The sequence below is a fragment of the Trachypithecus francoisi genome, unplaced genomic scaffold, assembly GCF_009764315.1.
Source record: "Trachypithecus francoisi isolate TF-2019V2 unplaced genomic scaffold, Tfra_2.0 Lachesis_group13, whole genome shotgun sequence".
Lineage (NCBI taxonomy): Eukaryota > Metazoa > Chordata > Mammalia > Primates > Cercopithecidae > Trachypithecus > Trachypithecus francoisi.
Window position 1 is genome coordinate 51,598,538 of NW_022681458.1, and position 8,263 is coordinate 51,606,800.

The following is an 8,263-nucleotide window of genomic DNA, read 5'->3' on the forward strand; positions in this document are numbered from 1 at the left end:
AGTGCTCGGGTGATGGGTGCACCAAAATCTTACATATCACCACTAAAGAACTTATTCATGTAACCAAATACCACATATGTACCCCCAATAACTTACAGAAAAATAAAAATAAAAACTTAAAAAAAAGAAAAGTGGAATAACCATCAGGAAGGGGTTTCTGGAAATACCTACTAAAATTTCAGATGCATTTACCTTTATTTCTAGCAATCTCATTTTTAAAATATATATATATAGTTATATATATATTTTTATATATACACATATACATATACATATATATATTACACCCACATATATATATATAGAGAAAGAGAATCATGAGTTTCTTAATAACAGAAATACATTCTGAGAAATGTATTACTATGAGGTTTAGTCATTGTGTGAACTCACAGAGTGTACCTACACAAACCTAGTTAGAAACTTAGGCTGTAAGGTATAGCCTATTGCTCCTAGGCTACAAACCTGTACCACATGTTACTGTACTGAATACCAGAGGCACTTGTAATACTATCTAAGTATGTGTGTATCTAAACATAGAAAAGGTACAGTAAAAATATGGTATTATAATCTTATGGGATGGCCATAGTATATGCAGTCAGTCGTTGACCAAAACATAGTTATGCAGTACATGACCGTATATTAGATAGACAGTATCTGTGCTAATATGATAGTTGTACAATCAATTGCAATGTTTTTGTTCGTAAAGCAAAAAAATTAGAACACAAGTATCTGGCAGTAGGGAACTGGCTGAATAAATCACAGTATATCTGCATCTGCAAAAAAGCAAAAGGAAGAGTTCTATCTACTACTGACTCAGAAACATCTCCAGAACAATGTCTCACTTTGTCACCCGATCTCTGCTTACTGCAACCTCTACCTCCTGGGCTCAAGTGATTCATCCGTGTCAGCCTCCTGAGTAGCTGGGACTACAGATATGGGCTACCAGGTCTGGCTAATTTTTAAACTTTTTTAGTGGAGATGAAGTCTCACTATATTGCCCAGGCTGGTCTTGAACTCCTGGGCTCAAGCAATCCTCCCATCTTAGCCTCTCAAAGTGCTGGAATGGATTACAGATGTGAACCACCATGCCCAGCCTTTCCAGAATAATTTTTTTTTTTTTTTGAGACAGAGTTTCACTCTTGTTGTCCAGGCTGGAGTGCAATGGAGTGATCTCAGTTCACTGCAACCTCCATCTCCCGGGTTCAAGTGATTCTCCTGCCTCAGCCTCCCAAGTAGCTGGGATTACAGGGGTGTGCCACCATGCTTGGCTAATTTTTGTATTTTTAGTAGTGATGGGGTTTTACCATGTTAGTCAGGCTGGTCTCGAACTCCTGACCTCAGGTGATCTGCCCACCTCGCCCTCCCAAAGTTCTGGGATTACAGGCATGAGCCACCACTCCCAGCCCAGAATAAATGTTTATGTTAAAACAAAAGCAAAGAATACAATAGTGTATATTCTAGACTACTTTTATATAAGACCTTTTATATAAGACAGGAGGGAAAAGGATGCATTTATATTTGCATAAAGAAATACTGGAAGAATAAAAAATACATGAATACAAACGTTAAACTATACCAACTAGAGAGAAAAAGGGTGGAAAGGCAAATATTGGAAGGAGATTCCTGTGTTTTTTTTTTAAACATATTTTTATATTTGAATCAAAGAATTAAAATGAATAAAATAGAATATTTTCTTAGAATTTGGTGCCAAGTTTTAGAGCAAAGATATGTGAATAAACTTCAGCAAAGTAATGTGGTTTAGATTACAATACAGGGAAATTGCCAGTTGTTTACAGCCAATTTGCCAACTTTTTATTAGAGTACTTTATTTTTTAGTGAGACTTGAGAACTCAAAAAATCTTGAAGAAATCCTTTATGTCAGACACTGAGAACACAATAATATGGATAGAAGTTCTTGCTCTCAAAGAGTTCAAATCAGGGAGACAAAAACATAAACATATGATTGTAAGGCACAAGAACACCAAGAGCTATACACAAGGTGTAATGTGACTAACTACTCTCATTTGCCAAGGAAGGCTTCCTAGAAGAGATGAGAGCCAAGCTAGATCTACAGGATGACTAGGAGCTTGAAGGTGATCCTGGAAAGGGGGGACATTTCAAGCACAGGGAACGGCATGTGCCATGGTGTTTAGGGAACTATAAAGTTCAGGGTTGATTTTTTTTTTTCTCCCTACAGGATAAAGTTTGACAGGAATAATACAGGGTGGTTTCAGGAGAATAAAAACACTCCAGGCAGCAGTTTTACATGACTAGAGACTATGGGCTGATAAAACCCTGAAAAACAAGGTGTGGACCAAACTGGCTAAGACTGACTGGACCCAACATGGCACTGGATTTGACCTAGGTTTCACAAATAGGACCTTATTATATGCTCATTAACATACTAAATCACACACCCCTGCCCCCCAGTGCCATGACAGTTCCAAGAACATCCATATTTAGTATAAAAATGGGTGGCATTGCAGTTCCCGGAAATCTCCACCTTTTTCCAGGAATTTTCATGAATATTCCACCCCTTGGTTAAGGAAACACATAAAGGTAGCAGCCCCAAATCCCCTTGTGGGTGACTCTCTCGAGTACGCCCACATCCCTTTTATTGAGGGTGTACTTTTCCCTTTGCAATTAATCTGTGTAACCTTCACTATTTTCTGACTTGTCCTTGAATTCATTCTTGCAATGGTATCAAGAGCCTGCACAGTGGCTGCAGTCAAGGTCCTACCAGCATTTGGGGACCTCCCCCAGCCTACTGGTATCAAAAGTACCAGTTCGTTAGCCTCAAAGCAACCCTTCACAACTTGGCTTTCTTTTCACCTCATTTCTTACCACTGTGGAGGCCTACAAGTTTACTGGCATATAAGATTTCACAGATGGCCGGGCGCGGTGGCTCAAGCCTGTAATCCCAGCACTTTGGGAGGCCGAGACTGGCGGATCACGAGGTCAGGATATCGAGACCATCCTGGCTAATATGGTGAAACCCCGTCTTTACTAAAAAATACAAAAAACTAGCCGGGCGACGAGGCGGGCGCCTGTAGTCCCAGCTACTCGGGAGGCTGAGACAGGAGAATGGCGTGAACCCGGGAGGCGGAGCTTGCAGTGAGCTGAGAGCCGGCCACTGCACTCCAGCCTGGGTGGCAGAGCAAGACTCCGTCTCAAAAAAAAAAAAAAAAAAGATTTCACAGATAGGGAAGCCTCTGGTCCAGGGAAGCTCCAAAGAGTGGCCCCTTGGAATTGTGGATGTCAAGGAGTTCTGAAGTGGGAACACTGGCGAGCTAATCCAAGTGTGGTGGCAAGAATTTGGGTAGAGAGCAAAACTGTGACCCAGGTACATTATACCTCATAAATATTGGAAAGCAAGGCCCATGTGAATATAACTTCATTTACCAAGTAAGTATTGTGTTCCAAGCACTGTCCTCAGAGATATTTTAATTGCATAAATGATATTACACCTTTACTTAAAATCATTGCTTCTCATGACATTTTAAATGGAAGTAATGAAACTGTGCCACAAAGAGTTAAAGAAGCCCATAACTAAAAGAAATTCTTGAGTTTGCAGGATGGCAGATAAGAGAAACAACTTGCTGAAACACTGAAATTCCCTCCACTTGTAAGATAATGAAGCCGGCTGAAATCAGTTGGAACCAATATGACCGATTGGAGTCTGCACAGAACAAGCCTGCTGACATCACAACCTGAATTTCCACTGCATGTTTCATACTAACTTGCTCTTGAATATGCACATGGGACCCATGAAGTAGCATGAAGAGGTAACTGCACATGCCTGAGGACTTTCCCGACCTCACCTTTCCTTCCGCCAATCACCTGCTAATCCCAGAATCCTCCCACTAAACCTTTTTAAATAAAATTACTGCCTTAAAGTCAGCATGAGGAGAAAGATTTGAGCATGACTTATGTCTCTTGTGAGTCAACTTGCAATATAAAGCTTTTCTCAAAAACCAGGTATCATATTATTGGCTTCTAGCACATTGGGTAGCAAGCCCCCTTTACTCAACAACAGTAAAACTCCTTTGATATGGTTTGGCTGTGTCCCCACCCAAGTGTGATCTTGCATTTTAGTTCCCATAATCCCCACATGTCATGGGAGAGACTCCGTGGGAGGTAACTGAATCATGGGGGTGGTTACTCCCATGCTGCTGTTTTCTTGATAGTGAATGAGTTCTCATGAGATCTGATGGTTTTACAAGGGGTTTTTCCCTCTTTGATTAGCAGTGCTCCTTGCTGCCACCATATGAAGAAGGATGTGCTTGCTTCTTCCACCATGATTGTAAGTTTCCTGAGGCCTCCCCAACCCTGCAGAATCGTGAGCCAATTAAACCTCTTTTCTTTATAAATTACCCAGTCTCAGGTATTTCTTCACAGCAGTGTGAGAAGAGACTAATATAGTAAACTGGTACCAGTAGAGTGGGGTGCTGCTATAAGGATACCTAAAAATGTGGAAGCGACTTTGAAACTGTGTAACAGGCAGAGGTTGGAACAATTTGGAGGGTTCCAAAGAAGACAGGAAAATAAGGAAAAGTTTGGAGCTTCCCAGGGACTTGGAAGGCTCAGAAGACAGGAGGATGTGGGAATGTTTGGAACTTCCTAGAGACTTACTGAATGGCCTTGACCAAAATACTGATAGTGATATAGACAATGAAGTCCAGGCTGAGGTGGTCTCAGAGGGAGATAAGAAACTTGTTGGGAATTGGAGTAAAGGTCATACTTGCTATGCTTTAGCAAACAGACAGGTGGCATTTTGCCCCTGCCCTAGAGATCTGCAGAACATTGAACTTGGGAGAGATAATGTAGGGTATCTGGCAGAAGAAGTTTCTAAGTGGCAAAGTGTTCAAAAAGAAGCAGAGCATAAAAATTTGGAAAATTTGCAGGCTGAAAATGTGATAGAAAAGAAAAACACATTTTCTGGGCAGAAATTTAAGCCCGTTGCAGAAATTTGCATAAGTAATGAGGAGCCAAATGTTAATCCCCAAGACAATCAGAAAAATATCTCCAGGCTATGTCAGAGACCTTCACAGCAGCCCCTCCCATCACAGGCCTGGAGGCCTAGGAGGAAAAAATAGTTTCATGGGCCAGCTCCAGGGCTTCCCTGCTGTATGCAGCCTCAGGACTTGGTGCCCTGTGTCATAGCCATGGCTAAAAGGGGCCAAGGTACAGTTTGGCCTTGGCTTCATAGGGTGCAAGCTCCAAGCCTTGGCAGCTTCCACATGGTGTTGAGCCTGCAGGTGCACAGAAGTCAAGGATTGAGGTTTGGGAACCTCTGCCTAGATTTCAGAAGATGCCTGGATGTCCAAATAGAAGTGTGCTGCAGGAATGGAGCCCTTGTGGAGAACCTCTGCTAGGGCAGTGCAGAAGGGAAATGTGGCATGGGAGCCCACACTGAGATCCCACTGGGGCACTTCCTAGTGGAGCTGTGAGGGGTCCTCTAGACCCCAGAATGGTAGACCCACAGATAGCTTGCACTGTGTACCTGGAAAAGCCACAGACACCCAACAGCAGCCCATGAAAGCAGCCAGGAGGGGGCTATACCCTGCAAAGCCACAGGGGTAGAGCTACCCAAGACAATGGGAATCCACCTCTTATATCAGTGTGACCCAGAGGACATGGAATCAAAGGAGATCATTGTAGAGCTTTAAGATCTGACTGACCCACTGGATTTCAGACTTGCATGGGGTCTGTAGCCCCTTTGTTTTGGCCAATTTCTCCCATTTTGGATAGGTGTACTTACCCAATGCCTGTACCTCCATAGTATCTAGGAAGTAACTAACTTGCTTTTGATTTTACAGGCTCATAGATGGAAGGGACTTGCCTTGTCTCAGATGAGACTTTGGACTTGGACATTTGGGTTAATGATAGAATGAGTTAAGATATTGGGGGACTGTTAGGAAGGCATGATTGTGTTTTGAAATGTGACAACATGAGATTTGGGAGGGGTTGGGGGTGGAATGATATGGTTTGGGTGTCTCCACCCAAATGTCATCTTGAATTGTAGTTCCCATAACCTCCACATGTTGTGGGAGGTAATTGAATCATGGGGGTGGTTACCTCTATGTTGCTGTTTTTGTGATAGTGAGTTTTCATGAGATCTGATGGTTTTATAAGGGGCTTTTCCCTCTTTGCTTGGCACTACTCCTTGCTGCCACCATGCAAAGAACAATGTGTTTGCTTCCTCTTCTGCCATGATTGTAGGTGTCCTGAGGCCTCCCAGCCCTGAAGAACTGTAAGTCAATTAAACCTCTTTCCTTTATGAATTACTCAGCCTCAGGTATTTCTTCACAGCAGTGTGAGAATGGACTATATAGCCTTCATATTCAGGTCCCATAAATTCTGCCCCAGCCTACATCTCTGACTGCACTCTGTAACACCTCTCCCTTTCATAATGGCCTTTTTTCAGTATCTAGAAAGTGCCAAGCTGCCTTATGTCTGTAATGCCCTCTATCCTTTGCTCCTTTGCCTAAATCCTACTTATCCTTCTATTGTAACTTTAAATGCCACCTCCTAACCAAGCCTTTCTCCTAACCAGCTCACCACCATCTAAATTTTACTTCCAGTTAAACACTTGATATACTTTCTTTCATATCAGATTTTGTCATTGTGTTGATGTATTTACTTGTTTAAAGAAGATTTTATTCCCCTCATGAAACTACAAGCTTCATGAGAGTAGGAATTATTTGTTTTGTTGAGTACTTTAAAAAGTGCCTGGCACATAGTAATCCACAAAGGCTTGTGAAAAGAATGTATAAATTTAATCCTCGTAACAACTTTGCCAAATGATATTGTTATCCTTCCTTTCAGATGTGGAAATTGAGGCTCAGAAAGGTTAATATCTCCAAATAAGGGTCTATATCCAAATCCTATGCTCTTAAGTCATATATTGTCTCCCAAATGAAGAGAGGCTTCTCGTGAAAATGGCCTAGAAGTGGCATAGGGAGCTAAAGATGGTAAAACCTATCTCTTGGCTTTGGCTTATGAGGTATGGACAAAGAACAGCCTCTGTTGGAGGGAACTGAAAATGAAGGTCCTTGGGGTTCCAATTTTAAAAGATGTGATGGAGTGCCCTGTAAAAAGGTTGGGGGCACAGAGGAAGTGGGTTTACAGATAAATAGGAATGAGTTTGGAGATTGGACAGCTGTAAGAAAATGAGCAAGGAGAGTGGATGAGACTTCTCGGCAGTCATGGGGATAAAAGGATGAATGCATGGTTGACTGAATGCAAGTGTACACTTAAGTATTTAGTGACTGTGTGAACAAGAAGCTTGGACAGAATTAGAGGAGCTAAACTGCCTAGGAGCATCAGGAAGTACTCAAACAGTATTAGGCTATAGTACTTACTGTATACTCCTTCAATTTTTGTGAGCACTATTCTCCCTGGAGGGACTTCTACTCCACTAATGTGGCCCATCTGCTCCTCATCAAGTTCTGGCATAACCTCTAGTTACTCTACCATCTACTGCTTCACTTCTGTTAACTGAGCTCTATCCTGCTGCAAGGGTCAGGGGCAAGAAAATAAATCATGATCAGTAGGGAAAGTAGTAACTACACAAAGAAGGCCAGGAATGAATTTTTCAAAGGATTAGTTAAAAGTTTCTGAAGGATGTTTCATACCACCTCTTACACTCTCAGTAGTAGGTAGAAACCTGGGTGTAGTCCTAGACCACTTAAGAATGTGCTAGAGTTTAGGCCTAAAAGGAATGGACATCAATGGTTTTTAAAAATATGAAAGTACCCAACTTCAGACATATATTCCATTATAGTTAAAAAGCTGTATAGTTTTTACATTCAGAGATGGGTAGAAAGTGAGGGTTTAGTGTGTCAATCACTAAAAAGCAAACTATTTAGTACTGCCTTAAGAGTTGCTAAGAAAAACTGTACCTTACAACTGGAATCCAAATAATCCAAAACAGATGTAAAGTATGTAGAAATAGGCTGATAGCTCCTGAATGATGACAACAGCTGGCTCCCAGCCACTCTGCCTAGAAACAGTTGCTAGGCAGCACGAGATTTGCTCACAAATGCACTTTTCACCCAATAATCAGTATTATAACACACATGCCACTCTCCAGTTTTTCTGCTCCTGCGTAGTTTAAAGGCAAAAGACTCTGGTAAACATTATTCATGAAGGCTAATGGTCTCAGGGACAGTAAACCAGGCTAGGCTATTTCCTGCACAAAAAGATGAAGACCTTTGTCTTCTAGGTCTAGGAGTGCTTTAGAAAAGTCTGAAAGCTACAT

General features: G+C 41.7%; 1 protein-coding gene across 2 annotated transcripts in view; it reads right to left on the reverse strand.

Annotated features, from left to right (window-relative positions):
- Window positions 1-8,017, reverse strand: part of CUNH2orf88 (chromosome unknown C2orf88 homolog) — a 68,242-nt gene extending 60,225 nt beyond the window's left edge. The window contains exon 1 of one of the 2 annotated variants that reach the window (XM_033230858.1): window positions 7,905-8,017. The gene's annotated coding sequence lies outside the window, so the exon portion shown is untranslated. The remainder of the gene's footprint in view (window positions 1-7,904) is intronic. The other variant, XM_033230857.1, reaches the window with a different exon arrangement.
- Window positions 8,018-8,263: the final 246 nt, after the last annotated feature.